This window comes from Struthio camelus, chromosome 14 (genome assembly GCF_040807025.1).
Source record: "Struthio camelus isolate bStrCam1 chromosome 14, bStrCam1.hap1, whole genome shotgun sequence".
Lineage (NCBI taxonomy): Eukaryota > Metazoa > Chordata > Aves > Struthioniformes > Struthionidae > Struthio > Struthio camelus.
Genome location: NC_090955.1, coordinates 2,516,330 through 2,539,552, shown reverse-complemented (window position 1 = coordinate 2,539,552; position 23,223 = coordinate 2,516,330). Strand labels below are relative to the sequence as shown.

General features: G+C 48.8%; 1 long non-coding RNA gene across 1 annotated transcript; it reads right to left on the bottom strand.

Moving 5' to 3' along the window:
- Positions 1 to 384: 384 nt before the first annotated feature.
- On the bottom strand, positions 385 to 22,070 carry LOC138060967 (uncharacterized). The gene is made up of 3 exons (XR_011134482.1): positions 19,391 to 22,070; positions 8,242 to 19,214; positions 385 to 775 (listed from the first exon to the last, which is right to left on the bottom strand). It is a non-coding gene; the product is annotated as an uncharacterized lncRNA (long non-coding RNA).
- Between the last annotated feature and the right edge of the window lie 1,153 nt (positions 22,071 to 23,223).

Here is a 23,223-nt window from a genome sequence, read left to right as displayed (position 1 = left end):
ATTTAAAGCCTCTTTAATTAAAGTTCATTTAACCTCCTTAGCAGCTCCCCCTAAAATACTTTTCGATACCCTGGATATCACAGATACTGAGACTGACAGCAGTATTTTCTTGAGGGAGGATGAGGGGAGGATTTGAAAGCAGCACTGCCAAATAAATAATGAAACGGGTACAAATGAACTGTCCTCAGGATTTTGCGTAGTTGGCCCTTGTGGGGGGGAATATGGGTGACCTACAAAGAGTAGTACTCTGCCCAGTTGTGTTTGTGTTTGAAAAGAGTTTTATAAATTTCTCACTGTTAGTGCTCTGGCAGGAAACAGCAACACCATCTATCTAGGCATCTTTTTTTTTTTTTTTTTTATTTTTAGCAAAAAGACCTTTTCGTTTATGATTGCTGTGTTCCAGAGGCACGTTGTACCAGCCAACCCCGTTGCAGGCCTTTCCCCGACTCCCGTTGAAGAAGGGGTCGGGCTCCCATAAGAGCAGGGAGAAACCTGCCAGCAGAGGGGCCTGCTGCCACGTCGGGTGGACTCCCGTGCCCAGGGCCGTTCCGTGCTCTCCTCTGGCAGCCTTGTCTCCGGTGGGTCTGCGTGTCCCTCAGGAGAGCAAAGACCCTTCAGCCTCTGGCTGGGCACAGTTCTGTTTACAATTAAGCATCCATGTTAAATTGTATAGTGATGGGAATTGTATAGCATACGCTTTGATGGCTTTCTAGCAGCTTATGCAAAATGTTTGCTGTTTTGACTCCTCCTCCCGCTCCTGGGGATGGGTTTTGCTCTGGAGAAAGAGAGACAGAGAGGTGCGTGTCAGCCTGGGCCCCCAAAGGCCCAGAATCGCCTCCCAGCTCCAGCCCTCCCGAGCGACTAACGACACATGATGTCATTAACCTCTTTCAGAGGGCCCGTGGCATGCAGCCAGAGCAGGGTAGCGCTCACCATGGAGCGAGGCTGGAGGTGTGCGCCCACCAGGCCCTCGCTGCACGGGGACAGCCAGACGTTTGAAAAGGCCCAGTCTGCAGGTCTGTGTAACGGGCCACGGGCTGGTTAGCTTTGAGACATCATTGCGCCTCTGTGCTCCCAGATAAAACTACCCCCTGTGTGCTGGGTCTGCTTTCACAGGAGGAAACGTGGGGCATCGGCCAAAAGGATGGGCGCTCTGGCCCACGGACTTGCTGAAGGGCAGAGGTGGGTAGGGACCTCTGGAGATCACCTGGTCCAACCCTCTGCTCCGGCAGGGTCACCTGGAGCGGGCTGTCCAGGACCACGTCGAGATGGCTTTGGAGTATCTCCAAGGATGGAGACTCTACAACCTCTCTGAGCAACCTGTTTCAGTGCTCAGTCACCCTCACAGTCAAAAAGTTTTTCTTTATGTTGAGGCAGATCACAACTACCCCCCGAGCCCACCAGTGTCCAGTCTTCCACCTGCGCTCTGCAGTAGTGCAGCGGGAGCCTGTCCTGTGTAGGAGACCACCAAAGCTGTCTCGGCACCCTGTCACATAGCGCTGGAGCGGCTGAAGATGGAAGAGGCAGGGGAGGGAAGGCAAGGTGAGGATTCGTTCCCTTTTTTGGTCAGAGGTTTCCAAGGAGCTCCAAGTAGCACGGTGCTGGTTGTGCTGTGAGGATCTCTGCATTCCTCAAAGGAGGCAGGAGATTTTCCTAATTAGGTAACCTTTGGGTCCGGTGGTAGTGCTGAGACACCGTGTGCATTCTTGAGGTCTTTCATGAACCAGTGGGCATGAAAGAATTCACAGAAAAGGAGAATCGGTAAAGATCGACTTAATCTAAAAGCTGTGCTGAGTGCCTTCCTGTCAGCCCATATTTGGCATGTATTTCCGGACTTGGCTTTCATTTTGGTTTGTCAGTTCACCTGTTAAAATTAGGCTCAGAAAGCTTATTAAATATTGTTGCATGTGTCTAAACATGCACCTTTCCCTATCAAGCTTCTTTTAGTCTTTGTTCTAAGTATTAAAAATAGATAAAATGAGAAAAGCTTTGCAGAGACATTATAACGTTGCTATTAATGCATGGTAATTCCTACAGTCTTTCCCCTTTTTTTTTATTTTATTTTGAGCTGATGGTAACTGTTTGGAAAAGATAGCTGGAAAAGTTAATCTTTGAACAGCGAATGCCCCTGAAGGGAAAGGAGGCGGGGGGAAAGAATGGTCCTTTCAAAGAATCATTGACCTAAATTGCACTTTAATGCACATACCATGCTGTCCACACCACCTACGTGTCTCCAGGAATACTGCTAAATAACAAGCACTAAATGTTTAGTCATTTCCTGCATCACGTTTGCAGGAGTCAGTAGCTTCACGCTATTAGCATATGTAAGTGCATTGCAGTTCAAACAGTTGGTTTCCATATCAGCAGCTGCTTGGTTTAATCTCCTTTTGGGAAAGGTGCCATAGGGAACATTGCAGTGAACCTCAGGTTAATATTTCAGCCTGCTTTCCTCCAAACTTCCAGCGAAGGGCTGCAATGACTCAGTGCCACTGAGAATTCGTCTCAGAAACGTCTCTCTCAAACTGTTTTTTTAAAGCATGCTATGGGAAAATCTGACTTAAAACTCTAATGGACGGTCCGTAAGGTCTGTTGCAGGGTGGTTTTTTTTTTTTTTTTGGTAATAGAGCTTTTAAGGAGCTTTGTTTTTTTATTTTATACATTCTGCAAGTGTATAGACTGGGTAGCAAGGAACTAGCAAAGGTTTCTATGATCTGTGCAGCCCTGCTAGCGTGCCCTCTGCTTGATTTAATAGCTCTTACTTTTCCAGTTCAGGGCTGCCTCAGAGGTCTGTGCCAACCAGGCAGTTTCTCCTGCGGGAAAATAAAGTGAGACCAAGCAACTCGGCTCTCACGACTAGGTCGGGCTACAAAATCTCCATTCCTCAGAGGTGAACAGGTAACTCACTAAATCAGCCTTAGCTTACCGTTTTATGCACCAGCCTTACTGATGATGTAAACAGCAATATCTGGAATTTTGCAGCTATTAGCCCAAGTTTTACCCGATCTTACAGGAAGTACAAAAAGGTTTTTAGTTCATATGTTGGCCTTTCATGCTGGCATCGAGGCAGGTTTCTGTCCAAATAATTGAGGGGTAAATACTCTCACTTTTTTAAAGCATCTGCCTTCAAAATGGTGGCTGCTTCTCACTTGAAGTTGATGGTAACAGATGGCTAGATCTAAAAGACATTATTTAAAAGCTATAGGGTGTTTTTTACCACATGTGTTGCTAGTTTCCCTCCTAAAAAAAAATCTGTGTGAGAGCCCTGGAACATGACGGGCCAAATTTGACTGTCTGTTAAGTTCACTTTATATAATCTATGTATATCCTAAAGCGGTCTTTAAAAAGTCAGAACTTGCCACCGACTCCTTCCTTGGGTTTTGGAAGTGGCACGGCAGAGCTGCAGCCGGGCTTCCCCAGTAGCCGTTGCTTCTCTGCAGCATTAACGTGCTCCTAAGCCAACAACTGTCTCTCTGCAAACCTTTGGGTTTGGACATAGAGTGGAGAATCTGCCCCAAAGTACCTTAAGAAGGGGTGTATGGGGGGGACCAGGAATTCATGTGTATATTCAGGGTGTAGTAAGTACTTATGAAATAGTGCAAACCTTCTGTGCTGCCCCCCATCATTTCAGTCTCCTTTAGCCGAGAGAACAAGCAGAAATGAATCTCACAACTCTCGTAAGAGCATATGCTCCGGGAGACCTTGCTACATTGCATAAGCATTCCCATTAAAGGGATCTGGCTTTGGGAGCGCAGCACATGAGTCAACAGCACAGCTAGACTTGTAACGTGGGAGTCACACCTACTCTTGGCTGCAGAATTATCCAGAGAAACAGAAGGTTAATAGGAACAAAATAAAGATGAAGGAACCCTTAAAGGTTAGTTACAGGATTTGATTCAGTTGGCAAAAAAGGGGCGGGGGGGGGAATGAAGCAGGTCAAGCCAATGGAAGGAGAGTAGGACAATGAAAAGCTACACTGTCTGTCTCCTCAGAAAAGACAGTTCAGTTTAGATCAGTTAGAAATGTGATCAATAAAACATTTTTTCCTCCAAATTAGCCAGCTCTTGAAAGAGCCATTATTGATTAGAGAAAGCAAAAGTCACTCGACTAATGAAAGAGCGAGTGGCGTGAGTTCCAGGATGCTTGAGAAATATAAACACTATATGAATACAGTTCAGAAAGACAGAGCATGACTCCTAAAAGCATATAAATACTGGCAAAACAAGTGTTTGACCAGGGCCAGAAGAATATAGCAGCAAGAACAAATTCCTTAGCTTTGCTTCTGCCTTTATCAATCTTTGTTTTAAGCTGAGAGATTTTAGAAGTAAAACAAACAAGAAGCACATCTCTCTTTGGTACTTATGTAGCCTGATGATGTATGTACCTCCAGTCCACACAAACTTCAGCTGGTTTCTCTGCAGACAGGGCAAGGCAGAGAGGCAATATTGTCGATGGAGACTGGCAGGAGAGGGGGACTATGGCTGAACTTTTGGAGCTATTTAGACACCTCATTCTCACTAGTGCCTGAGTACCCTTAAGGGCTTGGGGCAGAGAGGTGTGCTGGAATTTGCAGACAAGTCAGTCCCAACTCTGTTTAGCTAACCTGATCCAAACCTCCTTGTAGCCAGTGGAAACACTCTGAACGGGCTTTGGGTCAGGATCAGGAAACAGAAATATCCTGAATATATGAAAGTTCATCCATAGAGTTCTCAGTTTATAAAGATGTTCCATCAAGCAAAACTTAGCCTGATACTGAAGCCTTTCTGTAGGCTGGAGCCAGTTTCCATATAAATTGATGGGAGGCACAGCATTTTTATTTTTTTAAGAAAGCAGCTCTCTCACTGACCTCATAAGAAGAAAAAGAATACAGAAAATAGTGTTTCACTTCCAGGATGTTATCTTTGTTTTTTCCCCTAAGAAACAAGACTTCACATGGCCAAATATGGTCTTGCTCCCTGTCTAGGCTTACCTAGCTAAGGTTTACTGCAGTCTTAAGTCTGTGCTTTAAACATCAGGGATTATCAAGAAAGGAGTTTTAAAAAAAAAAAAAAAAACTCTTGATAGCTCAAGGCTTTTGATGAAAGCTTATAGAAGAGCCCCACGCTAGGTTACCCTCAAATTGCTTTCATTATTACATTGGTTTCTTGGCTTTTCTCCATGTATACCAAGGTCTAAATGGAACATGTCCGTGGGGGAGGTGTTGGGCAACGTAAATGATGTTTCATCCTTCACTCTGAGTGCTCTTGCACAGAGGCAAAGATTGTCTTGTGATCAAAGCACAAGACCAGGAATCAGACGATCTGGGTTATTGCAAAGTTTGACTTCACTGTGTTAGTTAACAGTTCTGACACCTCTCGATGCAAGGATGTGGGGGAATTGCGAAGTGTGCCTTCCACCACACACACACAGCATGTTTTGGGGTTCCGGGTTCCTGTACAGTTCTTGGTGAATGAATAACCGCTTGATGGATTTAGTGAAATAATTTACCAGTTTATCGACTCTAGTCTTGACAAAGAGTCAAGGAGACAAAGAATAGGAGACAATAGGAGACAAAGAACATTTAGCCAGAGTATAAACTGTGGTCACAGCCTGACGGTTTTTAAAATGCCTTTCAGGACTGATTTGTATCAGGGTAGACTAATAAAGATAGGTCATGCTGTAGGTGGGCACGGGGAACTACGTGACAGGGCCCTACGTGTCAGATGGCATAGTGGGTGCATGGATCTCACCACATGGGAGAGGCCACAGGAGAAGACCACAGAGCAAGTGCCTCCTGGCAAGATCTGCTCGAGCGTGAGGCCTCCCCCCCTTTCATTTTCCCTTTCTGGGACTTTCCCTGACTCCAGGCACAGCTGAGAAGAGGACAACGCGTCTGACCAAACTTCTGCATCCGACATACGGGGTCATGGGGCAGAAGAAAAGCTGCCTGAGGCTCCCTAAATAGTAATAGGGGAGAGTAATGGGCGTTCTGCAGACAATGTCAAATGCCTCTCCACTTCCACTGCTGGCTATCACAAGAGGACCCTAGCTTAGGTACTTTGGTGTAGAGCCTGAAGATAGGCTGAGGAGTTAATCTAGGCCTAGGTGAATTGCCCGAGGTCTCTAGGAGAACTAAAGCCAGGATTTGTGCATGCTGCAGCCTTGCTGAGGGAGCTCTGCTGCTGCAGCGTTGGCAGAGAGCTGTGCCTCACACAGCCCTAGTGCTCCAGGCTAGATCCCTGCCTCTCTGTGAACATCTGCGACGGGCCCTGGCACACAGCTCGGCTCGCTTTTCTCTAACTCTGAGCAGTCTCCTGGGAAATGGAAGTGAGCTTGCTCACTGTCCTGCTTGTACGACCCCAAGACCGGCAGGTGGGAAGTCAAAGTCCCTCTTCAGTTGAAGACATACAGAGGAGCTTTTATGCCCCAAACATACAGGTTTTTAAAATTTAATGGGGGGGGGGGGGGGGAAGGATGTTTCCTTATAGGGGAAAAAAAGCCATAAAATACGATGAATCAGATTGGCTCTTCTGTCCCCTCTTTTCAGGGGCAAATTTAAGGAGGTGAGCAAAGATGTAAAGAAGGGAGAAATCTCAGCTCAAAAGGTTCTGTGTGGCTTAAAGTGAAAAAAGTGGGCTCTCGTGATGGAGCTTTTAAAGTAAAGGCAATCCTTTGTCACAGAGAAGTTCAAACAAAAAATTTCACCCGTGATAGTACGGAGGGCTTCTGTGGCTGATCACAGACTCCACAGTCTCCCTTTCATTTGTGGCATTGGTTCAAAGGCAGTTCAATGCAGCGTGAGCTAGTGCTGTTCTCCTGACGTCGCTGGAGGCCCCCTCGCCGCTGCTGCCTTGTCACTGCTTTGCTTGCTTCGGGCACAGTCATTGCACTGCCCACGTAAAGTTTACAGGGCTCCTAAACCACTGGTCTTGTGATTTTTTTTTTTTTCATATTATTTCAGTCCCATGATTTTGTTTTCACTGTTTCTAATTCTTTGCCTTGGGGAAGGGAGGCAGGGAACAGCACAGGATTTGTGTTGCTGTGATTTTTTGGGTGTCATGGGCCATAATCTAACACTGAACTGATGAGGCATTGCCATCCAGGCTGCAGAAATCAGATTTTGCGATAAAAAGTGGGTAATGTAATTCTCCTAAAGAAGGTGTGTTTTCAGCTTAACTAGTGGTTTCATTTCTATTCATTTCACTGTGTCACTTCTTTCCTTCTCTTTATCCAAGCAGTGAAAATCAATCAATCATCAGTCTAACGGTAGAAAGTGTGGCATTGTATTCACTTTCGGGCAGTTGCTGAGACATCTTGGTGGAGTACAAGAATGTACTTGGCCAATGACAGGTAAAGATTAAATCCTGCATCATGCTGAGTTTTCAGAATTGAAGGGATTGCATTATTTCTAGGTAATTTTAATGGCACCGAGAGAAAGAGTTTTAAACTTAGATGGTATTTTTCTTTCTAAAAAGAATCTTTACTGGCACTTTACTGGCAGAATTGGATGCAGAAACTGTCCATAGAGATAAAGTATGACAATTGAGTGATAGCACCCAGCAATGAAAGTAAAGAAAAATCTTATCTTCTGAACACTGGAAGGGGGGGCATCTAGACAGACATACACATATATCTACCCACCTCATACGCCCCCATGAGAGAGGCAAGAACAAGAATTCATCTTTAAATTGATGAATTTAAAGATCTAAGCTGTAAGTAAGCTTAGAAATTACTCCACCCACCCCCCGACCTGTTGCTGACCTTCTCTTCTGCCATCTTACACCACTTCCCTAATTCTCACTTCCTCTCTTTCTCATTCCCCATAGTCAGGACGGGGGGGTTGATGGTTTGTTGACCTGCAAGTCTCCCCTCATCTGAGTCACTTTTCTCCTATCCAGCTGCACTTGAAAAGTGGCCAGTATTAGACCCTGAGGGTTTTCAGTGCCTTGCAATCAGAGAGAAAAAAGATAGGACAGTGGTGGCAAGGGATCAAGAATGCAAGTGTGAATAGCCTATCGCTGATGCGGCCAGGCTCCTACCTTATCTACCACCTCCTATCAGCCCTGGTGGCATCCGAACAGCTCTGTGCTAGCAATAAGCACAGAGCTCAATGTGAAACAAAAGTTGTGCACGTAGCAGTGAGCAAAAAGGTGCTTCTCAGCTGAGAAAAGTACCATGAGAACGTTGTTTGTCCTGTGGTAGGGGTGGAATTGAGGGAGGACGTGTTCGGGTAGAGGGTACCTTCAGGGTAGAGGTAGGACTTACTCTGCTTTCCTTCAGCCACTTGCACGTTATTATTAGCCTGGCGATAGGGCCTGTGACGGAGGCAGGATTTGAGTCTTGCCTTGGAGAGCGTCGTATGCTAGAACGCTCTCGTGACCGAGGACGAATGTCATCACTTTCCGTCGTGTGAGCTGAGCACCAGTCAGGCATGAAACGCAGGCCTAGGAGGAAGGTCTTGCTGTCCAAGAGGCAGGGCTATCTCCAGACCGGATGGGTCAGTCAGAACTAGTGCTTGGCAAAGGCCAGGCAGTATGACGCAGATTAGGAGAAAGCAATGATATCCTGTCTCCTTTTTGGCTGGAAGGGAATGGGCATCCACCTTTTAACAAAAGTAGATAGTGGCTGCTCCTACTTTGAAGTCAGAGAGAGCATTATCATTCAGGCAATTAAGATAACACTGTTAGCTTTACTTAAGCAATAGTAGACATCTCTAAGTGGTCCCCATCATTACCCCAAATTTAACATATGTTTGGGTTGCATTTTAAGACCTTGAATTTAAAGTCTTGAGAGAGTCTACAGCTCCATGTAGCTTAAAGCAGCCCACAGCTGATTTCTGAAATTTCCTTCACCACGTTTCTCAGGAAAATGCAGGGGGGGGGAAAAAAAAAAAAAGCTCCTGCCAGGGAATTTCCACCCCAATTTGGTAATGTTTGAGTACAGTGAGTGAGATGCCAAAAGAACTGAAATATTTTTTTTTTCTGGAAAGTTGGCTGTGTGTATGTGAGATTTTGGTAGTGGGAGCGGTGACCTTTGGCACTGCAGAAACTCATGCTCATAAGTGTTGGGATGTTCTGAGGACAGTGACAAGAATGGCTGTCCGCACGAGAGAGGTAAGAACACTTGAAGGAGATTGCAAAAATGTATTTCAAAGTTGCACTCCAGTTGAGGGAGGTGTCTCAGTTTTCAATGCAAACACAAAATAGAACTTATTCCTATTTAAAAAAATCCAAAACAGAACCAAAACAAGTCTCCCAATAACTTTCTGAGGAAGTTACTTTCAGATGAAAATAGTTTTGTATCCAAAACACACAACGATAAGCAGCTTGGAAGAGGTCACTGCAGTCAGCTGAACTGGGGTTGTTACTCAGCCTCCTGACATGCTCTGAAAGGGGTTTCATTAGAAATCTGGAGGAGGTTTCACGATGGAAGATCAGGCTAAATAAAGGTCTTCCACCTCCATAATTCCGGCAGCTGAATTTCAACACAGTATCTAGTCACAATGTGACATGTCTTCTCATAATATAAAGCTAACCTCAAACCTCTCTAATTTTGGTGATGCTGAATTGCAGCCAAAATGATTGATGGAGCAATCTCTGCTAAGGTGGGTTGTTCCTGAGGTAGTCTGTTTTGTATTTCCCCTATAGCTATCTATGAAGATTATCTGCAACAAGTCCTGTTTTGTGTCAGCTGACATTGGAAAAACTTGTCTTTAAAATCTGACTTCCAGAGCGCTCTTTACTGTGAATTAGCACTTACAGGGACTGAAAGGTGGCATCAGACTGTCGGTCACCGCAGTCGTGAGTCCCAGTGAAGCCAGGCTTACCAGGAGAGCGGAGCTGGTCGTGTCTGGGCATCCTGGCAGCACCATGCTGCTGCTCCAGAGCAGTCCAGCTGTTCCCAAGGAACAGCTAGTAAAATCAGTGAGCTTTACTATTTCCGATGAGTTTTTAAAGAATAGCCAAAATTAAAGGGCTTAAGCCAGTGTATATGCCATGGGATTTTTTATTTCAGTGTGCTGTTCTCAATTACCCTCTTGCCTCGCTGTCGTCGTCAATGCGAATCCCATGGCTGTAGCTGCTGTACGAACACAGAAGAAAGTGCCGCAGGTTCATGGAGCCCCTCGTGTCAGTGAGGGGAAGCAGGCAGGCAGACGGGGGGACGCCGGGCGTAGGGGTTGCACGATGTGTCAGCGGCTCGCTGCTGGACTCTACCAGTTGTCATTATCTTCTCTAGAGGAACAAGCAGGTTTTTGAGGGCTGCTTTATAGGGGTGGGCATGCAGTGAGGTGGGCTTGATGTTCACAGGAGGTCCATGGGAAGGCTGCATGTCATTGAGCTTGATGTTCCTGGGAAGGCTGCTGTCACGCTGAGCCTTGGCCAACAGATGAGCATCCACAAGTAGGTAATACAGAGACAGGCCAAAGCCAAGAGGGCAAAAGACACTGGAGAGGTAATCTGTGATTTGTGTGTGTGGAGTTGGAAGCAAGCCCCAACGGTCTCATCACTTGGTTGTTAAAGAGCAAAGGCCGTTTTTTACAGAGAGGAGGAAGTTAGCCCCCGCTATTCTAGCATTATTCTAATACAGGCCTTTACTTTCTTCCCCTTTAAATCGCCTCCTTTGGGCAGCCGGTACGTCCAAGCGCCTTTGCCGAGCTGCCCCGTTGCGTTGCTGTGGCTGGTGACGCGGCTGCTGTGTTGCACTCGGGAAGCGCGTTCCCACACCGAACAACGGGAGCTCCAGTAGACGGGTCGTAAACTCGCGGGCTCCTCTGGATGGCAGCCCAAATTTGCTAAGTGTTCGGCGTATTTCAAAAGTTCTTCGGTATCCAGCGTCCCTTCGTAGAAGGCTTCTCATTTTTCGCAGCTTACGCCCAGGTGCTTCTCAGTCGATTCCCTCCAAGGACTCCAAAACTCCTGCTAGCAAGGGTTAGCTGCCCTGGGTGCCGGGGCTTTGCAGCAGAGAGCCCAAGTAATGCGCTGCTTGAGAAAGGGTTAACGGGAGCCTGCGGGCAGGAGCTGGCAGCAGCAGGGAGCTGGCAGCAGAGCCGCAGGCGACTGGGCTCGTCCTTGGGAAGGGCCGGGGAGGGCTGGGAAGGGGTGCGTGGAAGCGGGGAGGGGGAGCGGGGGCTTGGCCGGCGGCGAGGGCTCTTGGGTTGTTATTCTGCTGGGTGAGCAGAAGAGATTAGGAACATGGGTCAGGCAGGTGACATCCAATCTCCTCGTTCAAGTGTGCTCAAAGGGGGTTGCTTTTAAGGACGACTTCCTCTGGGAGGGAAAGAAGAAAGGCAGAGATGGAAAAGAGCCAAACCCTGGGCTGAGAAAGAAGGTGGGGCCAGACAGGGTTGATTTGGGGCTGTATTTGGGTGTGCTGAGAATTGCACGGACCTGGGGAAGCACTAAAGGCAGGCTCGGAGCGTGCAAGCTGAAGATAACCTGTGGGCCGAGGGTGCGGGACGGAGCCAGGCCCCGGGCTGCTGACAAGGAGATGAATCATGCTCCACACCTATAGAAAGCACCGTGCTGTCTGCACTCTTAACACTCCTGGCCGAACTATGTTTTTGATGCAAATAGGAAATGACTTCTGCAACTGAGTCTTTGTGGGCACAAGGCTATAAAAGGCACTGCCATTTTACGGATCACATTTTAGCTTGAGAGAGAGAAATGAAGGCTTTGCTATTACAGTAACAGAGTTAATAAACAAATACATGCGGCTCCATTGGGCTCGAGTATCTTTTGGAAGCAGAATAGTTATGTAACAGATTTTAGTGCCGATTTCGTGGAAGGATCTTGAGTAAAGAGAGGGCCGAGTGCTTTGCCTGTTCTAAACACCTCAAATATGTATGTTTTTCCCCTTTATTTAGCTTCTGAAGGCACAGAACACGAGTGTTCCCATATAACATCCCTGGCTCCAGCTTGTTGTCTCTGTGGCTCACAAGGAATGAACCTGTCGCAATTGTCCACCAATGCAAACATTGCGCTGAGGCCTGGACGGACCTGAGTTTTCTTACAGATTTTTGTGCGTGTATCTGTTTGCACAACTTGCACTCGCTGGGGGAGGACTTGCAAAGCCTTAAACCTTAGCCTCTTGCTGCAGTAAAAAGCAGCGAGAAAAAGAGAAATACTACGGTGTAATCAAAGTTATAGCCTATGTTATGCAGGAGGGCAGACTAGACGAACACAATGGTCTCGTCGGGCTTTAACATCTATGAAATGTAACTAATGGGTTGCCCTGCTGCTTGCGTGAGTGAAATCTGAGGGGGCCCATTTCCATGACAATATATCATAAGGTTGTGATTCAGCAGCTTTCTAGAAATGTGAGAATCTGAAAGAAGGAAAGAAGGAAGTTTTCCTTCTGTATCTGATTGTATGTTAAGAAATAAGGCAACTTTGGTTCTTCGTTTAGGGAAAAGGGAAATTTGGCACAAAAAAGCCCCTCCCTGCCTCCACACATCTCCATGCCACATGTCTCCGCTTTACAATTGAACCGTTTTGACATAAAGTACTTTCCCCAAAAATATTAGTCACAACTTCGGCTTCAACAAACCAACTCTTAATCTTCCTCAAAACAATTCGAAATGGGAGAAGTTGGTAATATATAATAATGATGGGTAGAGGTGGTGGTGAATTTGGTGTTTGTGAAGGGCTCTGCGCTGCGGTTTAGGCACGCAAGCTGCCATCCGCCTGGAACGAAACGGGCTGCAGTAAGGGAGTCCTGAAGGGCACACCAGAAGATGAGAGGGTCTGTAGGCTAGTTCCTTGAATAAAACAAACCATAAGTACAGAAAGCCAGAACAACTGGTAAGAGCGTCTTGGGGATGCTTTTGTGAGATTTGTCAACGACAGATGAAGAAGCCAGGGCGATGGCTTTATGGCATAAAGTTGACCAGTCCATGTTGATGGGTGTCAGATTTGAACTAGCTGCCTAAAATCCTGTTTTCTAGCAGTAAGTACTTTATCAGGCAGTTCAGCTCCAGGGGGAAGAAAAAAAGAAAGTGGCCTATTGGATCAGATACAGGTTCCAGAGAGTTCCTGAGGGAAAAGGGGGAAGGAAATGATGTTTAGGTTAGACATAGCTGCATAATATTCCAGGCCTGTAGCAAATGCACATGCAAGCCAGCTTGCAGTTGTTGGGGGACCCAGAATGAAATGAGCCCTGACTTCCACAGTGCTTCCTCAAGTGATTAGTACATGCTTTGCACCCTAATGAGATCCTGCTCCATTTTCTTATCCCTCCATGCTGCTCTTCTTTCCTGATGGCTGCTTCTTCAGAGCTCTTCTTTGGGAAACTGATCTGGCAAAGGGGTTATATTTTATTTAAAAAAAGAGAAATCTTTGGAAATGAGTAGCCTAGCTGCTCATTATTATGCTCATAAACCTCTAATTTGGTAATAAGTCTCTAATCATAGCCATGCAGCAGGGCCATCCTAGAAACGTGCCCCTCCGGGTTTTCCCGGCGCAGCAGTTGGAGCATGCCCTGCTGGACTGCTTGTTCAGATGGGTGTTCCACAGCAGAGCACAGTGAGAAGATGTACTTTCTAGCAGCAACATCCAGGACTTTGATGAGACTCTGTACTAATGTAAATATGAAGTCAACAAATCCCAGCAACAATATTAGACTGGAGAAACGTGACCAGGTACAGATCGCGTGGAGTAAAACCATTCTTGAAGCAGAGTCAAACACAGGTCATTGGTAAGACACCCCTGAAACAGGAGCTGTTATCATTAGCAGTTCACAGTGGTTGATACATGAGAGTACCTTTCTGGAGAGCAAGGCAATGCAGGCTGTGGATTTTAATGCCTTATCCAGTTCAAATTTTCTCAGTGTAACAGAAGAAGGAGGACAGTCTGTGGGGTTCCTGGCCCAGCATTCAAATATGCGATAAGACTATATTTCACAGAGATGAACTCTTTAAAGAGGCGAGTGAATTCACAAACAGCCTATGAGACAACCAAAGACCAGTTCCAGCTCACAAGAGTCGGCCCAGCCTGTGACAGGAGGACGTTATCGCATCTAATGAAATTCACCTGGAGTAGGTCACAGCTGAATGGTGATGGGGCCCATCAGGACAGCTGGGCATCTGTCGTGACCCCAAACTCCGAACAGAGCAATGAAGTAACTACCTAGCCCCAGGGCTGGGGAACAGTCCAGCTGGTCAGGGCAGGGGTGTTTGCTGCTTGCCATGCCAAGGCTGTTGCAGCAGAGCAGTCCCTTCCACCAGTTGCTGCAGACAGCGATGGGAGCAAATATCTGAAAGCGTGAAGCGGCTCCAGAGTCCTTCAGCGACAGGTGAAGCAGGCATTAGGGGGACTGCTAGGCAGGAAGACTGAAGCTGGTAAGGTGCTTAGACAGGAGAAGTCACCAAGATGCACGACAGCGTGCTGTGGTAACTCCTCGGTGGCGTCAGGAGCGGACTATGCGGTGGCAGGCAGGTACGGTGAGCGATGCCTCCTTGCCTGGCAGACAGCTGAGGGGTTCTAGCCTGGTCGTGAGACACTGTGAGACGTTAAGAATAAGACATGCTCAGAAAAAGGTGTATGAAGAAAGTCCAGTTACGTACAGGGATGGCCGCTCCAGTTTCTAGACTCTGTGCACAACCCGTGACTGCTTCCTGGGGGCTGCTGGAAACCCAGCAGCAGGCACGTGAGCTAATGAGCTAAGAGCAGGGCTGCCGAAGGGCAGCGCTGCAGGGAAGGTCTGGGGCGGCCGTCGTGCTAAGCCCGCGGCATTAGCTGAGAGCGCCTTGCCAGCCCTAGGAAAAAGTAGTTTCATATAGAAGAGGGAGCGCTGGCTGGGGTCCAGATCAGAGCGGTCGGCTCCGGGGCACAGACCCAGGGGCTGTGTAAGCTGCCCACCGCGTGTTAGCAAATGTCGGGAAGGAGCCGCTGCCGCCCGCGGCCTCGTGGGACTAGAAGGCCCCAGTCTGGCTGGGGATTAGCGCCACAATCTTTGTTCTGTGTTGTTCCAGCATAACACAGGACTCTGCAAAAGATTACTTCTCTGAGCCCAAAGTAAACCCGAAGATGCACGTGCTCCACCGGCACGTGCACAGAGAGAGGAGGAAAAAAGGAAACTCCTCAACGAATATGTCTACAGATAGGAGCAGTTTATCTTGACAACTCTTCTCCACCCCCCAAAACATCAGGAGGAAACAACAAACAATATCCCCTTGGTAGGGATACTTTCTGCTCGGCAGTGTTTTTCTTCGGGCTGCGTCTCGTGCAAATGAGCTAGCAGGATGCGGAGGAAAGGCGCGGTCTGTGAGAAAGGCCCTTCCAGCATGTAATTACAACCTGCTACGCTCGCGTCTTCTGCTTAGTCCTGCCCTGCAACATGATTTCTCCCAGTTGGAATACTGCAAAGAAGTAAATAAGTGTAAATACACAGCTTGCTAAGTGCAACATGTGGTATCGAGTGACACCTTTAAGGAAGAAAAGGGGCTTCCAAATTATTAGATCTGAAAGATCCTGGTAGCTAATTGTCTGGATTCTGCATAATCTGGCTTCCTAAGGCAGGAAAACAGCCTGTCTGCCAAGTTTGGTAGGCCAGTCAGACAACTGTTAATTTCCACCCTTCTGCATCCTATTAAGAGGATTATATCTTTTAAATCATGCCGCTGTTACATAATTGGAAGTTGGTGGAAACAGATGCGTTAGTGTGAGCAGAGCTGAGCACTCGGTAGAGCAGCGTTAAGCGCTGTGCAAGGCAGACCCCAATGCGTCTAACGGTTCTCCAAGGCGCTGCAGACTTGGTCTCCCGGTTCCCGAGGTGCGAAAGGTGGAGATGCCGCGCGCCGGCAGGGCAGGAGACCCCTGCCCTCTCCCCGCTGCAGCGGCGCGCTCGGCGGGACCAGCGCCCTGCAGCCCCCCTTGACCTAAAGAAGGGTTTGTGACCTTCAGCAGCTCCGTTTAAACGCTGTGTCCGCCCACCAGCCCTGAAAAGCTCTGCTGGCGGAGAGCAGCGCTTTCCGGAGCGCTGCAGCGAGGGCAGAGCAGAGCTCGACAGTGAGTCTCGGCAGCTTGCGCTGAGCAGAAATCTCCCCGCCGGAGGGGGTTCGCCGAGCTGCTTCTGGCTTCCTGTCTGCTGCCGGCGCAGACTAACGGGGCTTCAGCGCGGCAAAGGACCGGGCTTTCTGTGCATCGTATTGTGGATGTGAAAATCTGCTTCCCTTTACCGCGGCGGGGGACGAGAAAGCTGAAATGTGAGACCCGGCTTGCACACTGGAATTTGTGGTGTCTTTACTAAGCGGTCTCGCTGGTTCAGAGCTCCTGGGGCGAAACTCTCAACCCTGAAAAGCCAGAAAATAGAAATGCAGAGCAGGGTGAGAAGAAAATGAGACAAAGTCATCACTTCCCAAAACCTTCACAGTGAAGGAAACACCTCCCACTGTCTGGAGGATCCATGGGAATATTATAATATTTGTTCCAAAAACATGACTGGGTGGATACAGAATTACTGACGCAGGCACAAGCAGCTAATTGAATTCATGCGTAGAAGCCCCGGACACCATATGGCCTCAATAAAACGTGGGTCCGTAGCTGTTTCTTAGCAGATGGTTTTTTCGTTTTCATAATCTTAAATCAAAAGATCATTTTTATATCTGGAGATCAAAGGCACCGAGTATCTCCTTGGTCAAAGAGTATAAAGCGGAACCGCTGTGCTCTGCTTTGGCACCGCGGGGGAGTCGGGGGGGGGGTTTCCCTTGCAGCGTTTGCAGCAGATCTGCGCAACGGCATCTGAGCAGCAGCTGCAGACGGTGTGAGCTCCTTCCTCCCGGGCAGGGACTTTCTTTCCACGATGTGGACGTAGGCTTTATAAAATCAGAAGGGACAACTGTGATCATCTCGTGCGGCCGTGTGTGTTTTCCCCAGATTAACGGGCCGGATCCCACGTGAACGTTTTGTGATGAAGTTATTCCTTCTTCCCTCGGGGGGGGAAGTTCACAGCACTGTTTGACCTATCAGATATTTATTCTGTGCTCAGCCCCACGAAGTGGTTGTGCAAGTCTGATGCCGTGTTTACTTTGTAGTCCCCGTGGGAGACAAAGGCGGCAGGGATACGAGGCAAGCCTCTCGCCCCTCTGCAGATGCGTTCAGGAGGGTGGATGAGCCATCTCCTTTGAGGCTCTAAGTCGGCGCTGCTCTGCAGGCAGGAAAGCTCGAGAGCAGAAGGGTGGGAGATGCCTCCAAGTGGAAAGTACTTCCACACCCACCAGAAAACCTCTAAGGCAGACATGATCTTTGCCACCTAAGAATGAAAGACGTGTGGTTACTCAAAGCACCGTAGGCACAGGTCACAACAAATTGAGTCCTGTAGCCTGTTCATAAATCCAGTTTTTGCCGCGGCTATCTGCTTGCTGATGCCGAGTTCTCGCTGGCACGAAGGCGTCACCCAAAGGCACCTTCTCCTCTGTGAACCCACGCTGCTGGCGTCCTCTTTACACTTCAAACACTGATGCATGCGGTTAATATTTGTCCCACAATCAGCAGGCATCTCTGAGGAGGCTGAGAAGAGGAGAACGACTACTTCCCCTCCGTTGCATCGGCGTCGCCTGCAAACGTCGCCACCTTCTTCCAGACCATGGAAACAATCCTGCCAGGCAGACAGCCGAGTCCCACCTTGGTTTCCACTCACCTGGAGATGAAAGGGTTGTGGCCGCCAGTGTAGGCGAGGCAAAACTATTTAGGAACCTCATTAGAGAAAGTATTTGGGGAAGACGGCAAGAGCCTCAGTTGTGGTTTGTTCCAGCGCTTCTCAGCCAGATCACTTCTGATACGAAGGGAAGGGCATTATGAGAGATATTCTTCGCAACTATTGCTTCTTTTCCTAGTGATGCGTTCGGTATATTTTGCCCCTTTCTCTGTTTCAGTGGGTTGTATTCTCTCTACGTAACTGTGGCCGTCTGTCCCTCTAGATGCCGTTGGGGCGAGGGAACCTGACTGCGGGATTGCTTCCGCGGCTGCCCCTCCGTTCAGAGAACGATGCCGTTGCACGCTGGAGGAACGCAGTCAGCAAAAACTGTACGTAATCTTAATTGGGCGCAACCCACCGTGAATATTTCCCATTCTGTTTAACTCCTGTTCATGCTTGTTTCAGCTGGATTTACAGCAAGAGTAATGCTCATGATGCGCCCGGGATCAGGCTGAGGGTTTTGGGGAGGTGGGTCTGCATTCAGAGCTTTGGCTTCTTCTTTCGAAAACGGCTGGTTACGTTCTCCCACGGCTGATCCAGACTACCCCGGAGCTTAATGAGGTTCATAGCCAAGCGCTTCTCGAGTCTACACGAGCAGGAGACGCCCGCGTGCGTACGGTTTCTCTGAGCTGTCAAGGAGGAGGCGGCAGTGCCATCTGCCTTACCCCAACCTGCTGCGTTTTCTCTGTGTCCCCTTTAGTCAAAGGGGTCAAATGCTCATTAACTACCAACAAGCTAAGAGCGCCAATGATCCTTTGTCCTCTCCCAGTGTCGCCAGCCAAGCGCACGGGCTAAGCGGCTCCTGCTTAATCAGAAGCCTTCAGTCAGACATCAGGGTCTCATCCCCCTAACAGTAATGTTTCCCGAGGAACAGGACCCACAGGTACGGAGAACAGTCACCCCACACGTATCATCGCACAAGCTTGCAAAAAAACCAGCTAGGTGAAGCGAGCCCGTGCAAAGTAAAGAGGCTGGTTCTCCTTCGTTGCCAGCAGCGGGCTGGGGAGCCTGCTCTGTTGCCCCGCAGCATCCTGAGCGCCTCCGTCGGACGCCCCGCAGCCAGCGCGCTACGTTTCCGTCCAGCTTCCCACCCTAAACGGCTTCTTCTTCGTTGTTCACCTTTGCTGCGGGCCATTACAGATAGCCTTCACTCTGCAATGGCTGTTAATGATATTTACAGTTTTGAGCCAAGCCCCCTGAGCTGATCAACAGTCACTTTACAGGCCGTTCGCAGACAGATCACACGAACCTTGTCCAACAGGCCTGAGGTTCAAAGGTCAGCGTTTAAAGCACCTGTAGCCTGACCTGAACGGGAAGAGGATCATACTACAGGCCCCTTCTCGTTCCTATTTTCTTGTTATTTTTCATCACTTTCAGAGGGTAAATTTTTTGAATCCAGTTAGCAGGTTCAGAATACTTTCCAGTGTTAATATCTGGCTCAGGTGTAACACGTTTTGGCCCTGCAGCTCTTGTTACCTACCTCCACCAGAAAGAACAACATCTTCCTAGATTATGAGCTCCTGTGGTATCGATTCCTACTGGGACACCTGGATGCCAATGAAAAAGAAACAATGCTAGAGTTAAAGGCCGTGATACTTTCTAAGTCACAGATCTCAAAGCACCGCACTTTGCTTTGCGTGCTTGCAAAGCATCGTACTCTCTGCTTTTCAGATACGAAAGCCGAAGCAGAGAGACATTTGATGAGGCTTCAGCGCTGACTCACTGTTTGATGTTAGGCAGAACTACGAATGCCATCAGATACCATTGTGCAAAGCGTTCACCAGGCAGCTGTGTCACTCGGGAGGAAAAGCAGTTCACGCTCTTGGGCAGGACGCAAGCTGTCCCGGGCTGAGGCTGGGGCAGGCTGCAGCCTTCCCTTGTGCGAAACCCCGAGGGGCTGGCTACGGCAGCGCCCACCCCGAGGCCGTGCCGCCGCGCGTCCTTTGAAATCCCTCTCACACCTGTAACTTGAGTCGGAGGTTCAAGGTCCTGTTAATGCCAACGCGATCAGACAGCGGCGGGCGCGTGAGACGCCAGGGAGGAGGCAGCGCTGTCGACGAGGGTGCGGGCGCCCGCGTGCGTGCCCGGAGCTCTTTCGCGTGGGATGGTGCAACCGGCCAGCCGAGGACCGGCGAAGCAGAGCGAGCTCCTGCGCTGTCTGCCGTATGAGGCAGGGCAGGGTGATGGCAGCGGGGCGGTAATGTTTTATTAAACAAAGTGTCACCGTGGGCTAAAGTCTCCTATTATGAATTGTAACGTCCACAAATTTTGCCACTTCCAAATAGTTTCCACCTACGTATTCCTCCCGCTGCTGCATGCAGCGCTGGCAAACATCTCCCAGCAAAGAGGAAAATGGCTTTTCCTGTGAGTAGCCCTCAGGCAAGTGGCGCGGAGCGGTTTCAGCGCTCCCGTGCCCAGCAGTGATGCGGGGCAGCGCGGCCAGAAGGGTCGTTTGCTTGCCCAGGGCACCACGGGTCTTACTAGCATTCCCGAGTGTTTTATCCAAGCATAATCTGCTGCAGCCTAAAATAACCTAATTAAACAGCGATCAGCGCACGTATTAGCAACGTAACATCCCGACTTCCAACTTGCGGGTGAGTCTTTTCACCACATAAGCTAACGTGGCCAGCTGTGCTATTGAGACAGTGAGTCATGCATACATGAATCTGAAACTGCCGTGCTTTACGTTAAATTCAAGCTTTTGCAATTACCTGCAGGCTACCAGAAGAACAAGGCAGAGCCCTGCTGGATGACAAACTCTTCCTCATACCCCGTGCGAAGGATTTGGGGATCCTCCGCCAGGCTGGTGAGCGCGGGTTCTCATGGGCTTGCCTTTACCAATAAGGCTGAGAAATGATATGCCTAGGGCCTTCAGTAAGCTGCTGATCTTGAGCGCTCCTGAAACCTGGCTCAAAAATTGCTACGCTGAGCAAGAAGTCTAACGACCGCCCAGCCCAGGCCCCGGTAAAACGGCGAGCGTTTGGTGAAGGATGCAATATTGCCTGGCTTCAGCGCTCCTCCCACGGGCTGGAGATCTGCCCGTCTTGGGAAAGACCTGCCACATCTGCTGAGTAAAGGTTGGTAGAAGGCTATACCTAGCTGCTCCACGCGGCTGCCTTACAGACTGCTTGGCTCCCCCGTGAACTTCTACTTCTGCAGAAAGTAATGGGTGTTAACTAGAAAGCCCTTGGAGGACGCCCGTCAGATGCGGAGGGCTAACCACTTCCATGCAGCTCCTCCTGCTCGGCATAACCTTAGCTTCCAACCTTGGCTTGTGGTCCAAGACATGGCTGTTCTTTAACCTCCGGTGCCAGTAACCTGACACGAGATTGCTGGAAATGAGAGAGAAGGAGAGTCAGCTATTTGATTACAGGCCACAGGCACATGCCTGGCCTTCATGGATATATTAAGTAAGAGACATTTTAAAACAAAACCACCCTCAGTAACCTTATCGTAAGCTTGAATCCACAACCCATCTGTTAACTCCCAGCGCTGCCCACATAGGCTCCGATCAGACATCAGCGCCAGTGATTTTCAGAACGTTTCACCCCAAATTGCCACCCTCGTGGCTGGAAGGGGACAAGCCCTCAGGAAGAAACACGTCCAGGGACTCAATCCCTTTCGCCAGCCTTCAGCACACCTTCAAAAACAAACTGCAAACCCTTGCCTTTTAACGTATCTGTAAATAACTACAAATCCCTGTTGGACGCAAGCTGCTGCTATCCTGTGACACTCGGCCGTTCTGAAACGAGCGCTCGAAAGGCCAGTTTCTCCCTTAATGGCTTTAGAAAATTAAGCCTTTTTAAACGTTTTGCTGTTGCCTCAATCATACGTTGTAAAAGAACCTTCCACGCAGAAATAAATCAGCAACAACAACAACAAAAAAAAAATCGAGATGGCAAACTGATGATTGCATCAGCCTTAGCTTATGAAAACTGATCCTCAGGAAAATGTAATTCAACTCTCCAGCAATCTAACTTGATGCCCAAGAATGTAATAACTTCATTTGGATCCTCTTTTTAGGGGGACTCCTAAATCCTTGGCAACTTCCCTTAAGGTCATGAGTAAATCCTGATATGGAGAATTGTTTGGCAAGCACGAGAACAGTAAAAGGGCTAAATAATTGGGGATTACCTCTGACCCTGATTTGTAGCTCACCACCCACTGCAGGAATGTACCGAATATCTGAAAGAGCATGCAAGAGTCAAACAATTCATGGGCATGAAATTGTCCACGTACACTCTGAGTTTAAACTTAAAATGCAGAGCAGGTTGGCCCCAAACCTCATTTTTCATTAGCAATCAGCTGCAGCAAGCTCTAATTATGTCTGTTGCCTTAGACAGAGGGTCAGTGATGGCACAGACTGAAAAGCGTATGTGATTCTCCCCCTTTGTTTGGCAGATCACACCTGAGATCTTCAGAGCAAAAAGAGAGTTAACCATCTGATTCACTCCCCGTTATTTATGCCGGTTCTGTTCGCTTTCACCTCATCTGCAAGGACAAAGACATCGCTTTCATTTTTGTGGCGATGATTACCAAATTTATTAAGCACCCGCATGAACGACAATCTCTGCTTTGAGAAGTTTACAGGCCGGAGGTCTGATCCTACCCCTGTGTACGCGCGATGCTTAATTGTCAACACCTACGTCCTCTCCGATGAGCTGGAATCGTCTCGCTCGTGGGCAGGGTCTGCAGCATCACGGCAGACCCTCAAAGCGCCTGAGCTGGCCCTGCTGATAAATGTCACGTTTGCAGACCTGGGCCGCAAAATACAGAGAAGACCATACTGACTGGGACAGGCCTATTGCCCGGCACAACCTAAGCATCTTTTTTTTCGGAAGCTCTGGGTCGTTAATGCAGTGGTGTATCGTTTGTGCTGGAGATGCACTTGGCTCTTGTAAGGAATTGTTTGGCTTTTTGTTTTTTTTTACAGAGCTTATAGTCAAGGCTAGCAGATTGCTGCAGGGCTCTGATTTCTCCTAGGATTTCTCCTGGTAATAACACGCATCCTCAAACGACGGTGTGCCTTAAAGCGGGTGCCCCCGTCTCTCGCGTAAGACCTCTTTAGGCCCCAACGTGATCCCTGCGGCCCGCAGGTTCCTCCCTGCAGGGAGCGTGCAGAACCCCCCGGGGAGGCAGCGACGGCTCTGCCCTCCGCTCCCGTTGCCTTCTCTAGGTAAATGCGCCTTTTATCGGGTGAACTTGCCTCTACTTGTTCCGCACGCAGCAGGGTAAATGACCAGCACCCTTCCGGAGGAAAGGCACGCTCCGGCGGGCACGCACCGCCGCAGTCCTACGCGGCGTCTGCCAGCAGCTGGCATCCAAGGATCCCGGCTGCTCCGCCGGAGACTGAAACCTCCGAAGCGTCTGAGACGGGCAAGAAATAGCACCTCCCTCTAACCGTTCCCTAGCAGGCCTGGACTCCCAGTCGCTTCGCCCTGGGTTTCCCTAGTTCAGAGGCTGCGTTTAATATGGGTATCAGCTTATGTGTTTCTTTGTTGTTGTTGTTGTTTTTCCTTAATCTGTATACGGATATTGGTATGAAAGAGCAGCCTT